Below are 19821 nucleotides of genomic sequence, written 5' to 3'. Positions count from 1 at the left end.
TTAACCGCATTTTGTGACCGGAATAACACACGCGACTTTCTGACGCTACCTGCCGTGTGCATCTAAGTTTAGTTCCTCCGACACTCCCCCCTAAACAGAGCTGGACACGCCCACTTTTCTGACTTTTTCCAAAGTAGAAGTGTGAAAACACCCTGCTGAAACGAGGGGGTTTCATGGCCCTTTAATATTACAGTATAGGTTAGATTTTGGTCTCCAGTATCTCATTCATTCATTTTTCTTCTCGGCTTAGTCCCTTTATTAATCTGGGGTCGCCTCAGTGGAATAAACCGCCAACTTATCCAGCAAATTTTTACGCAGTGCATGCCCTTCCAGCCGAAACCCATCTCTGGGAAACATCCACACACACATTCACACACAGACTCATACACCACGGACAATTTAGCCTACCCAATTCACCTGTACCACATGTCTTTGGACTGTGGGGGAAACCGGAGCACCCGGACGAAACCCACGCGAAGTCAGGGAGAACATGCAAACTCCACACAAAAAAACGGCAACTGAGCTGAGGTTCGAACCAGCAACCTATCGACCTTCTTGCTGTGAGGTGCTACTACTGAGCCGATGCCTTGCCTTCTCCAGCATCTAATGACAACGTTATTTTGACGTCCAATAACGACGTGAAGTGATATTGATATTTTGTTGATTTTAGGTTGTGTTTGAAAGTGACCAAAATCCAACATCGAATTGACGTCAAATACTGAACTTTCTTTGTCAGGTATGGCAACCAAAATCCTACGTCTGATAGACGTCATATTGGTAATGTCCACACAATGTCATGCTTTAACATCCTTTGATGTTGATATTTTGTTGTTTTAAGATTACATTGGAAACTAACCCAAATGCAACGTCTGTCCGATGTCTGACATTGATGTCTGCCTGATGTTGGTTTCTGATGTCAACCCAATTTTCATTTCCAAACAAAATGCAAAATGCAGCCATAATTATGAGGACTTCTCAAAGACATAATTATTTTTATACTGTACAGATTGTATATTCTCTTTTCCTACCCCAATTGCACTTTTAAACCCCAAATTCTCAAATTGTAGCTGAAAACGATGTTGCAAAAATGTACCTTAAACAATTTGTGTTCCTAATGTAGGCACAGACCCTCAGTGAGCACTGAAAATGTAATGATCTGTTACTCTGTATACAGGGTTTTAATGTTTAGGACAATTTGGACTGAAAACCCTCCAGTGACCAAACCTTCATCAGCAGAAAGTATCAAAAGACTGGACTAACCATTGCTGAGGAGTGAAAAGAAAACTTGTCCAATGTTCACTTTAGAGAAGAAAGCAAGTTTATTTGGATGCAATAGGAAACATTAGGTTTGTTTTCAAACTGAATAAAAGTTGAAAGTGTGTGTAGAAGTCAGTGAAGAAGGATGGTTCATGGTTGTGGTGGAAAATTTTATTTTTTTATTATTATTTTTTTTGGCAGCAGCAGGAGTTGCAGCTTTAATGTAGCTACTGTACATACTTAGAGGGAACACAAATGTTTATAAGAAGCTTCTTTAGCATTCTTCACTTAAATCTGGCAGAAATTTTCATGCGACCCTGTCCTACATTGCAAAACAAGTGAAGTTGGGGCAGAAAACACTGAGATAAAATAATGGCAGCCCAAAGTCCTGAACTAAACCTAATTGAAAATCTTTGTAAAACCATTTGTGACAGGTATGGTTAAGCAATCTACTACAATCACTAAAATATAGAGTAAAGAAGAACCTATCGTGTGAGAGATTGATGTCTTGTGAAAGCCTGTTATGTCCAATGAGAGACTAGTAATACTGTATGTGAGAGACTAGTAATGTGTTGTATGAGGTTATGATTAAACAAAGCATCTTGCATTTAAAGATTGAAATGATTCTTTGAAATGTACAATTTATTTACAAATTTCAATAATTCTTAAAATTAAATTGCACAAGTTAGAAATCAGAGTTAAAAAAGTTTCTCAGCAATCAAAGTGTCACCTTTTCTAAAAGATCCATTTTTATTAATATTCTCATAACAAATAAGTAAAACTCTTTCCACAACATAGTTATGACAATACCAACATAAATGCACTACACTATAAAAATGCTGGGTTGTTTTAACTCAATGTTGGGTCAAATATGGACAAACCCAACTGCTGGGTTAAAAACTGTAACTTCGATTTAACTGAAACAATTAACCCAAAGTAGGGTTTTGCCAAGGTTTCTCCAGGTACCATCAGTAGTCTTGTGGCGTCTCTGTCTCTTGCTCACAGATGTACAGTTTCTCCTGATTTCGACCCACATGACTCCCACATTTAGATATGCTCTGGAATCTTCTGCTCGAGCAAGTGGATTAATGCATCTCTGTGGAAACGCTCGCTCACAGATTGATCAGGCATTACAATATCTGCTCTCTCCACCATCACAGTCACAGAGCCAAAGACTCAACTTATCTTGGGCTCGGAGGAAATTGGCAGTGAAGAGCATCTTAAGTTAGTGTCAGTGTTAGAGAGAGACGGTGCATAGTCATCTCAGTAGACTGCATTCAGATGAGGGCTGAACTGCGATTCACTTTACATTCACTTAATCTCAAAATCCCACTTTTTAAGTGAAAAAATACAATCCAGAATGTGCTATTAAAAATACAAGCTCTTACAACCATTGAAAGTAGTACATCTGAATGGTTTCTAGTCTGTTTAGGGACGTATTGTATCATGATTTATTGTTTTTTAATAGCATGCTACCAATAGACGGTAAAAGATTACAAGAAGAGAACCATAGGACCATCAAAACCAACATGATGTCCGTTAAAACAATTAAAACCATTACAAAACCATGACAAATGTTGAGATTGGTGATTGTATCTATGGTTTGTTTTTCAGTAGGGAATACAGTATGAAAGGTTGTATATTTAGACCTGTCCCAAATAGCAAAACAAGTGAAGCAATGACCGAAAATACCGAAATAATGTAATGGCAGCCCAGAGTCCTGAACTAAACCTGATTGAAAACCTCTGTAAAACCATTTTTGATAAACTTATGGTTAGGAAAACCATTATAATCACTGAACTATAGAGTGAAGAAGAGCCAATCAAGATTAAACTAGAGCAGTGTGAGAGACTGATGTTGTTAAAGACTAGTGATTTCCAACAAGATACTAGTTATGTCCTGCGAGAGACTGTAATGTAGGTGAGAGATGATTAAACAAAGCATCTTACATCTTAAAAGAAATTATAGAATTTATTCTTGATGTCAAATTTACGCACACATTTATTTAATTTTTTTGTCTCCATTAAACCTAGTATAATTCCTATTCTAAGAAATACAGCCATTACAAAACCATGAGAAATGTTGAGATTAGTGATTGTCTCTATGGTTCATGTTTTTCAGCTAGGAACTCAGTACGAGAGGTTTTTGTTTAGATCTATCCCAAATAGCAAAACAAGTGAAGCAGTGGCCGAAAATACTGAAATATTGTAATGGCAGCCCAGAGTCCTGAACTAAACCTGATTGTCACAAATGGTTTTCCTGAGTTATGGTTTTCAAAGTTATGAAATGGTTAAGAAACCATCAAAATCATTGAACTATAGAGTGAGGAAAGCCAATCAAGATTAAACTAGAGCAGTGTGAGAGAAGGGTGTCTTGTTAAAGACTAGTTATTTCCAACAAGATACTAGTTATGTCCTGTGAGAGACAGTAATGTAGGTGAGAGATGATTAAACAAAGCATCTTACATTCAAATGAAAATACTGAAAATATTAATCTCAAATTTAATGACAAATTTATATTTTCCACCCATTAAAGCTAGTATAATTCCCATTATAACAATTAAAACCATTACAAAACCATTAAAAATGGTGAGATTGGTGATTGTCTCTATGGTTTGTTTTTCAGCAGGGAATACCGTATGAGAGGTTTTATATTTAGACCTGTCCCAAATAGCAAAACAAGTTATGCAGTGGCTGAAAATACTGAAATAATGTAATAGCAGCCCAGAGTCCTGAACTAAGCTTGATCGAAAACCTCTGGAAAACCCTTTGTGATGAAGTTATGGGTAGGAAAACCATCAAAATCATTGAACTATAGAGTTAAGAATAGGCAATCAGGATTAAACTGCAGTGTGAGAGACTGATGTTGTTAAAGACTAGTTAGTTATTACAAACAAGATACTTGTTATGTCGTGATGTACAGTAGGTGAGAGATGATTAAACAAAGCATCTTACATCCAAAGGAAAATATTGAAATTATTCTTATTCTCAAATTTACTCACAAATTGAATTTTTCTCCTGATTAAAACTAATAAAATTCCCATTATAACAATTAAAACCTGTGGCGACCCCGGATTAATAAAGGGACTAAGCTGAAAAGAAAATGAATGAATGAACAATTAAAACCATTACAAAACCATTAAAAATGTTGGTGATTAGTGATTGTCTTTATGGTTTATGTTTTTCAGCATAGACTACAGTATGAGAGGTGTTACAGTATATTTAGATCTGTCTCAAATAGCAAAACAAGGGAAGCAATGACCGAAAAAACTGAAATAATGTAATGGCAGCCCAGAGTCCTGAACTAAACCTTAATGGAAACCTCTGAAAAACCATTTGTGATGAAGTTGTTTAGAAAACCATCAAAATCATTGAACTATTGAGTGAAGAAGAGCCAATCAAGATTAAATCAGTGCAGTGTGAGAGACTGATGTCTTGTGAATGTCTGATATACTAGTGATGTGCTGTATGAGGTTAAGATTAAACAAAGCATCTTACTGTATATTCAAAGAAAAAGATTGAAATTGTTCTTATCATTCTTACACATTTCAATTGTTCTTCCCATTAAAACCAGTATACGTTCCATTATAGCAATCCAAACCATCAGAACGTTTGTTCTTGGTGATTGTCTCTATGGTTTATGTTTTTTTAGCAGGAAACACAATATGAGACATTTTGTATTTTTATTACAGAAATTAGTGTACAATTATAATACGTTCAGGGTGGTATTGGAAACATGTTGAAGAGCGCCTCACTGTGGCCCCCAGGGCTGTTTATGGAAATGTAGAATTTAATAAGCTCTTCTTGACACCTTGTCACTGACATGTGTGTGTGTGTGTGTGTGTGTGTGTGTGTGTGTGTGTGTGTGTGTGTGTGTGTGTGTGTGTGTGTGTGTGTGTGTGTGTGTGTGTGTGTGTGTTTATGCACCTGCATTAGCAACGCTCTGTTGAATAAGTCCATTATGACAGTGACCTGAGCTTGCACTGTCTGCATTCTTTGAATACCTACCGAATTATTTGCATTTCACTCCCGTTCTGTCAGACATTGTGGCTGTATGTCATACACTGTAAAAAGTATTTTTCTAACAGACATTTGGTATGAATGTAAATGACTGGAAAGTCCTCTTGAAAATAGTTTTAGAAATGATCTTTATCTCACATTTACAGGAAAGAAACTTAGGCTTACTTTGAACAGCACTGAAAGTTTTTTTTTTTTTTTCTGATACATTTTTTTTTACCAAAGGGATTTTAGAGTAGTCTTCATTAACAGTGTTAGGCATGAGCAAAAATGTGACCTCAAAAATCAGCTACCTGGTTAACAGTGAGTTTACCACAAGTAGAGAAATTATACATTTTATTGCACGGCTGTATTGCACTTTTATTTTTTTGACTTATTCAACAATCATTGCATTTATAATATTTTATGGTTTGGTGGATTTGGTAGCTACTTTCTATTAATTTGTACAATCTCATTCCAGTTATACTTACTTTTCCCCGTACAAATTATCTTGTCATGATCTGTTTTGTTAAACTTGCCTTACAAAATAGTTCAATTTTTCAGTATCACATTATTTTGATTATTTTGATGGGGCTAATAAGGAGCTGAACCCCCCTAAAATGAAAATCCTAATATCACTCCTGGTAACACTTTATTAAGTACACACTATGAATAATTTATTAAGCATTAGCCAATCGTCAATTGATTATTTGTAAAGCAAATAATGACACTATTCATTTCATGAATAACGAATCATTAAAAAAGTAAGAAAACAAAATTATTAAGCAAGAAGTCAAGATTACAGCATTTGTAGCGGTATTTATAAACTGCTTACTAACATCTATTAATGCAGAGGTAATGCTTAACAAATAATGAATTCACTATTTGCTAATGCTTCATAAAGGATTCATTAAGTGTAGTTATCACCTGTATATTTAAAAAAAAATATATTAAAACAAGTAAGCAAATCAATGTGATTTAATCCCTGACATCTGAGTTTTTGTTTACACGATCAGTCAGTCTGTTTGTTGTAATTACAGCTGATTTTTGGTTTTCAGCTCGTGTGCTTCTCTTGGCTCATTCTCTGCTCAAACCCATATGCCGTTCACCGTTCACCACATCTGAACCGGAGCAGACCCACAAACCAACGATCACCCCAGCTCCTCTCATTTCACTGGGCTTCGCCGCGGCCCACCAGGCTCTTGGAAGATTGATGATCCGTCGGTGCGATGCCACTATGCCAGATTTGCTGAAGGTCTGGATTCATTGGTCTGGTAAAGGAAGGGCAGGAATAGCTGGGAAATTTGGCATCACTTTGGGCTTTATTCAGTAGTTGGGCCAGCAGTGCTGGAGAGACACTCATGCATGTCAGCCCAAACAACTGCTGCCAAACACAACCAGATGATGATTTCATTTTGGAGAACAAGAACACCTTTCGGGAAGGGTGTGTGATAATTAGAATTAACTTGAATTAAACTTATATTAAGCATTCAATCACATTAAATAATTTATTTATTTAGTTAGTAAGTTAGATAGTAAGTTTGTTTCGTTAACAGGGGCATGGTATATTAATAAAACATTTCTGTAAATGTAACAGAATTAGCCAAATGCTTTTTTTTCATCCCCAGTGCCTGGACAGAATTTTACAAGTCAGCCTAAAGATTTTTCTTTTTTTAAATACTACTTGCATACAGCGGAGAAAATAAGTATTGAACACGTCACTATTTTTCTCAGAAAACATATCTCTAAAGGTGCCGTTGACTTGAAATTTTCCCAAAGAAATCTATATATGCATAGAAAACAAATCTAATTAGTTAACAAATGAAATTATGTGTAAAGAAATGAAATGACGCAGGGAAAATGTATTGAACACATGAAGAAAGGGAGGTGTTGAAAGACAGTGAAAGCCCAGACAGCAGCTGAAATCTCTTAGTTCTTCAGCAACCCTCCGCTTCCTCAATGTAAATGAAAATTAGCTGCTTCTGTCCAACATCTACATTTTCAGGATGATGTAGATGAAATCAGAGTGGACATTTCAGCAAGACAATGATCCAAACACAGCCAAACAAACTCTCAAATGCTTCCAGAGAAAGAAAATCAAGCTGTAGAATGGCCCAGCCAGTCACCAGACTTTAATATAAAATAAAATACAAATGAAATATCAGACTTGATAGACGAGACCCACAGAATCAAGATTTTTTCAAAATCTTCTGTTGAAGAAAAACTCACACCTGAGCAATTCATGTTCCATATGTGACTTCATTTTCCATATGAGAGGCGTCTTTAAGCTGCCATTCAATTCAATTCAATTCAGCTTTATTTGTATAGCACTTTTACAATGTAGATTGTGTCAAAGCAGCTTCACATAAATGCTCATAGTAACTGGATCAGGGTAGTTCAGTTTTTAGTGTTTAAGTTCAGTTCAGTTTAGCTCAGTTCAGTGTGGTTTGAAATCATTACTGAGAGTCCAAACACTGAAGAGCAAATTCATCGATGCATAGCTTTACAGATCCTGAACCATGCAAGCCATTGGCGACAGCGGAGAGGGAAAAAAACATCACCAATAGGAGGGTGAAGAAAAAAAACTTTGAGAGAACCAGACTTAGTTCGGCACGACCATTTTAATTTCTCCGCTGGCCAAAAGTCTTGTGCAGAGCTGCAGCCATCACTAAATCTATTTCAATTCCCTGTTAACAGTTCCTTGATATATATTATTCCCAGGAAAAAAAAAACAAGACATGTTCAATACTCATTTTCCCCGCTGTATCACAGTTCATTCATTCATTCATTCATTCATTTTCTTTTCGGTTTAGTCCCGTTATTAATCTGGGGTTACCACAGCGGAATAAACCGCCAACTTTTCCAGCATTTTTTTTCGCAGCAGATGCCCTTTCAGCTGCAACCCATTAATTGGAAGCATCCATACACACATTCACGCACACTCATACACTATAGTCGATTTCAGCTTACCCAATTCACCTGTACCACATGTTTTTGGACTTGTGGGGGAAACCAGAGCACCTGGAGAAAACCCACGCAAACGCAGGGAGAACATGCAAACTCCACACAGAAATGCCAACCTACCCAGCCAAAGATTGAACCAGCTACCTTCTTGCTGTGAGGTGACAGCACTACCTACTTCGCCACACAATCCATGAAACAAATTTGAAAAAATTCTATAAAAATATTATTTACATATTATTTATATCAAACTATTTATTATAATTTTTTTGTTGTTGCATTTTTTTATGTATAGCACAATATAAAAAATAAAGCAGCCCAATTCTAGTAGTTAAAATCAAACAACAATCAATTTTGCTCCGAGACTACAATCAAAAGAAATTTCTATGTGCAACTCTAAAAAATGTGGACAGATTCTACCATTCATTGGGGTGCCCATATTTGACACAATTTTGAGTTCTGACACCCAGTATATTTAATTAAAAATCTCTGTTGTATTAGTTTTATTTTAACTATTTATAAAAGGAATATCATTTTTGTCTTTTAAAGTCTCCTTAAAGTAAATTAAATAAAAGCATTTAATCAGCTTTATATAGAAATGTTTTAGAAAAACACATTACTAATATGTATCTTGAAATCAAACACTAGCACTGATGTTTTGAAAGTTTTGTCCCTGCAATTTTATTTTCACTCAAAACAGCCATAAAATGTCAACCAAGTTTAGGAAACTGGGCTTTTATGTAAATATGTTCTCAAATTTTTATAGGTTTGTGGAATTGCACCCTGATGATTAATGTTTCAATAACCAATCATTGTGAAAATAGTGTGTACTGTTTTTCCACAGTAATAATCTACAGTTCTGTCTGGTTCTCAAATCTGATTGGCTGATTGCAGTGAGATATTAATGTAATATCAGTACTTCTACAGCCTCTTCAACCTTGTGTATTACTCCGCCCACAGGAGTGGCAAGCAGAGGATACAGTTTGACAAATGTTCCTGCTGTTGGACAACATAATGTACTTTTGAGGCTTTTTTAAGTGAGAATGTAGTTGTTTTCATTTCTAACTTTGCAGTTTTTTAATAAGGATTATGCCTATTTTAAATATTCATAATTTCAAAGGTTTAGCATGTTGGTGGGCATCAGACTGTCGTACTTATCAGAGCAAATACGGTTCCGCCACAAGATGCCGAAAGAGACTGCTTACGTTTTTTTTTTTTTCAGCATACGTTTCAAACTACAGCAAAAAAATTCATTATATATCAGGTAACTGTTAAGTCGATCTCTTTCTGTTGTATTTTGTAATACTGTATGTATATAGTAATCTGGTAGTGTTTGCTTTGCATTGTTTTTTGGGGTTAATTATTGTGATCTCCCGGTTGCAAGAGAGAAGTACTGAATGGGGAATCTCTGTAGACTGATGGCATTTCAAGCCGTTCAGCCTTATAATCTTAAAATGTGAGCAAAATCAGCTGTTTTGTCATCACTTTAGACATTACGCTAGAGAATCATTTAAAAACTATAGCTGTAAAGTGACGTTTGTAGAGTAGCAACGGTTTCTGCTGTTCTGCAGATGTGTAAAAATGGCAGAAGAAAGTAGTTACTCTCACAAAGGGTTTTTGAGAATCTCCATGTTTGATTTTTCTTTTCTGCTGTAGAAATGCAATATCACACCAGTAGCAGTGCGATATGGCTGTATATCGTTACTGGTGGGACACTAAGGCACTCGGCTTGCGGCTTCAAGCCAATGCACGCCTCCCAGTGCTGTTATACAGCCATATTGCACTGCTACTCGTGTGATATATATATGGCAGCACTGTGGCTAAGTGGTAATGTATATATTTATACATATGGTGGCACAGTGGCTCACTGGTTAGCACTATCACCTCACAGCAAGAAGGTCTCTGGTTTTTCCTATGTTCGTGTGGGTGCTCCGGTTTCTACCACAGTCGAAAGACATGCACTAAAGGTGAATTGGATGAACTAAATTGGCTGTAGTCTATTAGTGTGTGTTTGAATGAGTTAGTGTATGGGTGTTTCCCAGTACTGGGTTGTGGCTGGAAAGGCATCTGTTGCATAAAACATATGCTAGAATAGTTGGTGGTTCATTCTGCTGTGACGACCTCTTATAAATAAGGGAGTAATTTGAAGAAAAATGAATGAATGAAAAAAGAGGTGTAAATTGTACTGTCAAAATAATGTCATCACATTGTGACATACCAGTGACAAACAACTGCATTCTCTCATCTGATGCTCTGTAATAGGAAAACTATTCAGTTTATCGGTCAAACGTCTGACAGATTGAGTGACAAGCGTGCTTCAAAACACCTTAAATAACAACCAGACTGAATGTGTCATTTGAAATCCCTGTATTGGAGTGGTTTAGCAGCTAAAGAGTTGAGCTAGAAAGCCAAAATGTGTCTACTGGAAAGAGTTTGTCCTCAGTAATAATTATGCCCAGCAAGAGACTTTTTGGACAAGAAAACATAAATGGCAAATGACCAAAAAGAGTTCAGCCAGAAGCGCTACTATTGTTTTTTCTTTTGAGATGTTGACACATTTGTCATAACCTTGCCAGATTGATCTTTACCCTTTAACGATCCTCTCAAAAGTTTATGACTTAAATGAAATTGAAATTACAATTTAGCAAAAGTTGTGTTCGTCAGTTATGTCATCAGTAATAAATCCTCTCCAAAAGCCAGAGGGCACTCTTGCGCAAAAACTCTAAATACCCCACCAAAAACAAACCTAGGAATTCCTCATTGCAGTTCCTGCATAAACAGAAGGTTTAACAGCTTTCAGTGTGAGTAATAAACACGACTATGGAATCATCTTACAGCAGGATCTACAGTATTTTAAACACTCAACTAAAGTTATGAAGTAAGTTTGGAGTAAAAACATGTTGTTAAATGTGGCATTTTCACATTCCTTCAGATATAGCAGCTCACCATAGTGCACTGAGAAGCTACGCAACAGTTCTCATTATCACAAAGATTTTCATTATTGGTCAAACAAAAATTTGATAAAAATGAACATTTTATTGCGTGGCTTAACAGTGTGTTATGACTCTTTAAAATACTGTTGCTGCATCTTTACTATTGATTAAAGAACTGGCTTTGCTGATAAAATGCAAAAATTGCCTTCAATCAATCAACCAGCCCTAATTAAGATTTCAGTTTTGTGAAATTCCTATTTCAATGTAAATTTGTGGGAATGTCAGGTGCGTTTACATAACACCTTTTCAAGTGTTCGAACTACACCATAGCCATTAGGGGAGCCAATTTTATTTCTAAGGGGTATTTGGTCTTGAGAGTCCCTTGCCACAATGATATATAAAACACACTGGATGACTCTGGTAAAACCTAATCGCAAACTATAAAATGAAAGAAACAACATTGTAAGGGGTTCTGTTTTGGCAAATTCACCCTGCTTTTAGCTTAAACCTTGATGCTCATGAGAAGAATAGCATGTGTAGTTTTTTTTTTTTTTTTAAGGACCCCCCAAAATTCCCCCTTGCTCATCCGTAGTTTGCACCCTGCCTTTTAAACAAAAAAAATAAAGATGTCTCAGTCTTGACTTCGACAAAAGACAACAGCTATGTTTTTATCCCCTTATTTTGATGCACATTTTGAACTACCGCATAAAAAATGCTTAATGCAAGATGCACATTAACAAAATGTACAAAAACGAGTATGTACCTGATAAAATCATTCATTCAGATGAGGAGCTAATGGCTCGGATGCACAAGAAAAGAAACCAAAAAGCTTTCCACTGACATCCTTGCATTCTTTTTTTATTTACAATCTCCTCGCTACTATACGGCACTCATTTTTAGTGAGTGTTATTATTCTGACCTGAGGTGACAAGCACAAGCATGTGGATTCCTTAACCATTTACAATTAACTTTGCTCGCGCTCCGCTGGTGTCTCTTGAAACTAGGCGCCCATCAAGTGTTTTCTCAGAGGAAAACAAACCATTGCTGTAGCTCTGGTGCAAGTTTATAGAGAGAGTAAAAAGCGCTGCAGTGTTTGTGTGCGCTGTGTTTCATTCATGCATTTTCTTGTCGGCTTAGTCCCTTTATTAATCCGGGGTCGCCACAGCGGAATGAACCACCAACTTATCCAGCAAGTTTTTACGCAGCGGATGCCCTTCCAGCCGCAACCCATCTCTGGGAAACATCCACACACACACTCATACACTACGGACAATTTAACCTATCCAATTCACCTGTACCACATGTCTTTGGACTATGGGGGAAACCGGAGCACCCGGAGGAAACCCACGCGAATGCAGGGAGAACATGCAAACTCCACACAGAAACGCCAACTGAGCTGAGGCTCGAACCAGCAACCCAGCAACCTTCTTGCTGTGAGGCGACAGCACTACCTACTGCGCCACTGCTTCACCCTGCGCAGTGTTTGTCTGAGGTAAATAGTCTGCTGTTATTATTGAAATGTGTTTATTTCATATAAAGTGTGAAGCAGCTTGATTAGTTCTACTTGTGTTTGCAGCATTCAGTAAATGTTCAGAATTGTTTTAAACCTGGTGCGGCTGGAAAATGCAAGCGGTTCATGTGCGCGCCACTTGCACAACATGTGTGCGTTGCTCCCATATGCGCATTATGCAAGTTCTGCACCTCCATTAGAAATTACAAACTTACATGACTTAATGGCATTTCTTTCAAGGTGGCGCTCAGCAGCCACATTTTAATAAAACTATAGCCTTGATACCGAAACTTCATACCAATCTTTTTTTTATAGATATTTACAATAGTGTTCGGTCAGATTTGACCGTATGAGAAACTTTCTGAACATTTAAAAAATATATACTTTTTTGTCGGTGCCAATAGCCTAGTGGTTAGTGCGTCGACACATAGCACCAAGGTGCTCACGGCGACCCGAGTTCGATTCCTGGCTTGAGGTTCTTTGCCGATCTTTCTCCTATCACTGCTCCCCATACTTTCCTGTCTGTATAATCTCCACTGTCCTATCCCAATAAAGGTGAAAACCCCTAAAAAAAATAATAATAAATAAATTAATAAAAAAAAAATATATATGAATGAATGGTCACATATGTTAGATTTCTCTCAGACTAGGGGTCTAACTGAGAATATGCAATTTGAATCTCCTCACTCAAGCTCATTTCTGAATGCAGGAAGTCTTGTTGGAACTGCCCCATGTTGCAACTTTTCCCCTACTACTCCCCTACTACTCAATGTTAATAAAATCATCTGCAAGCAATATATCACAGACATGTCTAAAAAATAATGAAGAAAAGTAATAACTTGGATAGAAGTTCATCATATGGAAACAGTGCTTTATTTGCAAATGTTTTATGCCATATTCCAATTTTGCGCTAGTTTGCATCTTTGAAATGAAACATGGCTAATGATCATGGCTAAGAGATGTTTCCATTTTGCAGTCAAGTCCTCTTTTATCCAAAATCCTGCTCCTTGCCTGTCCTTAAATGTCAGATACAAAGGCCTGACTGTGATTATGCTCAACATCAGTGTAGGCATTTACTGTATAGGCAAAAAACTACTACCAGTTCATGATGTTAGTTAGAGACGCTGTCTTTTAACACAGGAGGTGTAAATCTGGTTCCTCTGGATTCTTCTTAAACTTCTCCATTTTCTCTGTGAAGGCGTATCGGTGCTCTGTGAGGCTTTTAAGAAAATTAAATCAATGACTGAACATCAAAGCTGTGTTAAATGTGCTAGAAGGCGGTTCTCTAATGCTGCCCTTAATTAAAGGCTGGATCGATGACCTTTTGTGGAAGGTCTGCTGGAGTCTGATAGCAGCTTCTTTCCATTAAAAGTTTAGTTTTGATTTTTCAACACTCTTCATATTCGTATAAAGTTTAGGGGGGCTTGATTAGTTGTGAAGTTTTCTTTTTAAAATTATAGTCAAGTTTGTTGTTGTTATATATATATGAATGTATGTTTCTATGGTTGTCTTTATAAATATAGTCAGCTATGACTTAAGTGAACATAAACGGCTGAGGTGTGTTGGTGTAAAAATGATTTTAGTAGCCCTTTTTTAACTAAATCAGCTCCTACTTCCGAGCAAGGTCTAATCTAGGAAATTAGGAACACAGTATGAAAACAGTGACATAATTATGCAGCACCAATGATGTGATCTAAGACCTGTGAATGAAACGATGTCAAGGCATCCATAACCCTGAACCAGGTCATATCCTGAGTTGATGCTTTGTTGATCATGGATGAGGGAGTGCATGAGATTGATTTCTGAAAGACCACAGTGACAGACGAGTCTCCGAACTGATCATGTGGGCCAGCCTGATCACTCCCCGGTGATTCAGTTCAGCTTTATTTGTATAGTGCTTTTACAATGTAGATTGTGTCAAAGCAGCTTCACATAAATGGTCATAGTAACTAGATCAGGGTAGTTCAGTTTTTAGTGTTTAAGTTCAGTTCTGTTCAGTTTAGCTCAGTTCAGTGTGGTTTAATCATTACTGAGAGTCCAAACACTGAAGAGCAAATTCATCGATGCGTTGCTCTACCAATCCTGAACCATGCGAGCCAGTGGCGACAGCGGAGAGGGAAAAAAAACTTCACCTGATGGGAGTGAAGAAAAAAAACCTTGAGAGAACCAGTCTCAGTTGGGCACGACCATTTTAATTTCTCCGCTGGCCAAAAGTCTTGTGCAGAGCTTCAGTCGCCTTGGTGGAGGCTGGAAGCTGGCCTCAGCGAAGACTCTTCTGTCCCTGGAGCGTCGCTGGAATCAGACACATGTTCTCCACTCCCCACGACCATCAGCGCAGCAGCAGCTCAGGATATGGCCTGGTCCCGGATATGGAATCCTTGGGATCATCTCGTCGCTGGTCTTGGATCCAATCAGTGACTCCGCATAATCTGAGGACCTCGGGATGAGTATCCCCAGGTGGAAATAGAGAATAAAGAGAATAATTAGCGTAGCTGCTGTTCATAGTGTATATAAGCAAGATGCAGAAGCCTGTGTGGAACCCGCTAGGTGATGCATTGAGTGTATTCTTTAATAAACAGAAAGGTCTTTAATCTAGTTTTGAACTGGGAGAGTGTGTCTGAGCCTCGGACATTATCAGGAAGGCTATTCCAGAGTGTAGGAGCCATGAAAGAGAAGGCTCGACCTCCTTTACTTGATTTTGCTATTCTACTGTAGGTACTACCAGAAGCCCTGAGTTTTGAGATCTTAAAGAGCGAGTTGGTTTGTAGCGAGACAGAAGGTTGCTAAGATAAACAGGAGCTAGATTATTTAGAGCTTTATAGGTGAGAAGTAATATTTTAAATTCAATACGAAACTTAACAGGCAGCCAGTGTAATGAGGATAAAATTGGGGTGATATGATCATATTTTCTAGACCTGGTCAGAACTCTGGCTGCTGCATTTTGTACTAATTGAATTTGTTAATAGAGGATGCTGGGCAGCCAGCAAATAGAGCATTACAGTAATCCAGTCTCGAAGTCATAAAAGCATGGACTAGCTTTTCTGCATCTGAGATGGATAGCATATTTCGTAATTTAGCGATATTTCTCAGATGAAAGAAGGCAGTTTTTGTGACATGGGAAATATGATTTTTAAAAGTTAGATTGCTGTCTAATATGACACCCAGATCTTTTATAGTAGAGCTAAAGCTAACTTTGTATCCCTCTAATTGTAGATTGAGTTGTGAGATCTGCTGTGTACAAGATTTAGGCCCAATAAGTAATAATTCTGTTTTGTCGGAGTTTAAGAGAAGAAAATTGTTGGTCATCCAGTCTTTAATGTCTTTGATACACTCAGTTAGTTTAGACAGTTCAGACGTCTCGTCAGGTTTAGTTGAAATATATAATTGAGTATCATATGCATAGCAGTGAAAGCTGATCCCATGTCTTCTAATAATGTCTCCCAGAGGTAGCATGTAAATTGTAAACAGTAAAGGGCCTAAAACTGATCCTTGAGGCACCCCATACTTTACTGGGCAGATTTGTGAAGGCTGTCCATTAATATTCACAAACTGGTAACGGTCAGTTAAGTATGACTTAAACCATTGTAGAGCCTGTCCCTGGACACCTGCAGACTTTAAGCGATTTATGAGGATATTGTGGTCAATGGTGTCAAATGCCGCACTAAGATCGAGTAAAACTAATAGCGAGACGCACCCTCGGTTAGCAGGGTCACATCTGCAGTTCTCCATGATGGGCGTCCAGTCCATTCTCCAGCCTTCAGCGCCTAGACTGCAGCTCCACACAAGACAGTTTTGCCAGAGGAGAAATGATCGTGCGCAACAGATTTTTTTCTTCACCTTGTCAGTTGGTAAAGTTTTTTTTTTTTTTCCTACACCCCTGTCGCCAAAGGGTTGCTTGGTTTGGGCCTTGTGGAGCTGCGCATCAATGAATTTGCTCTTCAGTGTTTGGACTTTCAGCAGTGAAAATTAAATCACACTAAACTGAACTTCAACTCTGAAATCTGTACTTTACTAGAACTTCTATGTAAAGCTGCTCTGATACAATCTACATTGTCAAAATCACTATTGAATTGAATTGAATTGAATTGAACATAAGAGTATGGTTATCAAGGAAATTATTGAGATGTGAAACACTGTATTTTAAGGGTTATTAATAGGCCCACACCCCAACAAATCTGCAGATTTTCTCAGATTTCTGAGCCCATCATTCTATTTGTCTACTTCAATCTATTTGTTTACTTGTGCAAATATGTGTAAATCTGTATTTATGCCGTTTTTAATACTAATCTCAGTATTATTATTGAATAATATGCACATTTTTATTGATGTATGTACAATATTTTTTGTAATGTAATATTTTCTGTCTTTTAGCACATATATTACTGTATTTAAAAGACTTACTTTTTTTTAGTTTTACCAATCAAGTGGTTCTAATTGGAATTGCTTGTAAACCTTAACTAAAAGTTAAAAAATGTTAAAGATTCCGCACAAATAAACAGATTATTCACAAAATTCTATGCAAAAATAGCAAGGAAAGTCCACAGATTTTGTCTGGCCCTGCTTATAAGACATAAAAATGTTAATATTTGTTAATAATGTGGTATATACTGTTCATTTTCATACACAGACTTATTGTTTCACTTCACAACCCCTCACTTTAGCCACACGCATTAACTTTTAAAATTTGCCTGTATTTGCTGTTTTTAGACATCGACTTGCATTTGACGAATCATAAAGGATCACAGTTTCAGCTAAAGAAAATTCTACTGGAGAAAAAGTCCATTTCAACCTGAGGCTAGGTAAGTAAACAGATAATTTACATTTTTTTGGGAACAAAATTCTATGCATTGATATTGTCAATACTTTTTTTTTTTTTTTTGGAGGGGGGGTCCTACTTGAATACTACAATTAATTACTACAATTAATTGATAATCTTATTATTAATCATAAACTGTTATATGATCTGAATTACCTGGGATCTGTTGCACCCTTAAATTAGAGAAATTATGGAGAATAATATAGCTATTCTTTCTCTATGAAAGATATGTACCCCTACCCCTTCCCCTTTCCTTTGGCCCTTAATACCGAGTGTGAAGGGGAAGGGCTTTAAAATGTACCCCTATAAAATGGGACAGCACTTGCATTGCGATCTCTTGCTTCATATGAGATCAGATGATCGTGACTGCTGTAGTAATTTCAGTTGCGTTATTTTTTGGTGTTTATCTTCTGGAAATCAGTGAAGGCATATATCATGTTATCATAACAATATAATGTGGCAATAAGATTGTAACTGCACAGTGCATTACACCATGGCCATATTCATCTATTTCTGGCATTCTCAACCAGTGGGCCGCGGTATAGGCTAGCTTAAAATTAACTTAAATATTATACTATAAATAATTGATTTCATTATTAAATATGTTATATGGCATTTCATTTGATTGATTACTTCGAACGTGGTGCAAAAACAGCTTCACTGTTATATAGGGGTGTCACGATTTCGATTTTTAATCGAATTTTCGATTTTTTTCGATTTTTCGAATTTTCGATTTTTTTCGATTTTCGATTTTTTTTTTTCGATTTTTAATCGAAATCAATCGAAATTTATGCTCAATTTCGATTATCGAATCAAAAAATAGAATCGTCGATGCTGCCACGCCCCCATGTCACGTCAGCTTGGCTTTGCAAGCGGGAAAAAAACAGGCTTGTTGAAGTGCTTGTTAAACTGCAGAAGGAGACCCGTCGACAGAACTTAAACCCTCTCCTCTTTCAATGAAGTCGCCGGTGTGTAAGCAGTTTGGATTTCCAGTGAGTTAGGTTGACAACGTTCGTGTTGTCGACAAAAAAAAAACAGTTCTGCAAGCTCTGCTATGTACGTATTACGTACGGTTCGTCCGTTTGACAACACCGGCATCGCGATCCTCCGCCCGCCCCCGTTGCAAATCCGCTCCCGAAAAGTACACACTCTGGCCCTGTTTACACCGTCTTTGTTTTTAAATGGCATTTTAGAACGACAACGATTTGACATCCACAGTGGCGTGTAGCATTTCTGAGCAGCCCTCCTTCCTCTCTACCTCTGAAAATGCACATCACGTGACCACACAGACACAGACGCACTCACAGCCATGCGCTCGAGACAGCAGGTCCAGGCAGTCAGAGGACTGCTTCAATCTTTCACTCACTTGTACTTAGTCATTTTAGCGAACACCTCAGATACTGTTGGCTGGTTCCTGTTGGTTGTGCCTCTTTTTTACCGACGCCATTATAACGACACAGATCACTGCCTATTCACGAGTCCCGCAGAAAAAAGTGATTGACAGGTGGTAATTATGTGTGTATCTTGCCTTTATTCATTTAATGTATGATTTGTTTATGGGTAAAACAAAGACCACGCAGGTCATGTAGTTTAAACGGTAGGCTACAAATAATTAATTGGTCATTAATTAATTAATTATTCATAATCGAAAATCGAATCGAATTGTGCCTCAGAATCGAAAATGTAATCGAATCGAGAATTTGGAGGATTGTGACACCCTTACTGTTATATACATACTTAACTGTTGCTTAAACTTCCAACCACTGCATACCAACTAGGACTACAGTACATTCTCAGCTGTATAAAGCAAACTGTCTTGCAAATGTAAAGGTATCAATGATTAGAGTTTGTGCGTGTCATACGTCTGCGACTCGTACTGTACCAGAGTCACACAAGTATGTTGATTTACAAACTGTTTACATTTTGTTTGAACCCTCTTTGTTTGTCCTGTGAGCGTTTAATAATAGACGTGCGCCCGTACAAAAGGATTAAGCGAGACTCTGTGGTGTTTCAGTAGTGAATGGCTGTTTACTGTTCCTGACAGTGAACTCCAGTAATATCCAGCTGCAAACACAACCGACTTCAGATTGATGTGTTTCAACAGATTTAGTTTGTTTTCACTGTATTTTTACATTGTTTTGCTTGTTTGTAATGGATATGAACAGTAGATCAATAGATGAATATTCACGAGTTGAGACTTAGCTGATGATTTAATATAAGCTCGTTTGGCATGCTGTCCCGGGAGAGAGCTCTGAGCTCACGGGATCCTCGAGACCAGGGCTCCCTCCCGATCATAGAGCGAGAGGGGAGCTTGAGCTTAGGTAGATGTCAAACTCCCCGGCTTCGGTA

The 19821-nt window shown here is 37.5% G+C and overlaps 1 protein-coding gene across 3 annotated transcripts in view; it reads left to right on the top strand.

Annotated features, from left to right (window-relative positions):
• Positions 1-19821, top strand: part of elp4 (elongator acetyltransferase complex subunit 4) — a 244503-nt gene that overhangs the window by 57694 nt on the left and 166988 nt on the right. Inside the window, exons 3-4 of one of the 3 annotated variants that reach the window (XM_073906549.1) lie at positions 6311-6507; positions 17364-17455. The gene's annotated coding sequence lies outside the window, so the exon portion shown is untranslated. Of the gene's footprint in view, positions 1-6310; positions 6508-10946; positions 11092-17363; positions 17456-19821 lie in introns of those variants that run through there. The other 2 variants (XM_073906550.1, XM_073906548.1) reach the window with 2 other exon arrangements.

The sequence above is a fragment of the Danio rerio genome, chromosome 7 (assembly GCF_049306965.1).
Source record: "Danio rerio strain Tuebingen ecotype United States chromosome 7, GRCz12tu, whole genome shotgun sequence".
NCBI lineage: Eukaryota > Metazoa > Chordata > Actinopteri > Cypriniformes > Danionidae > Danio > Danio rerio.
This window is presented reverse-complemented; position numbering and strand designations above follow the sequence as displayed.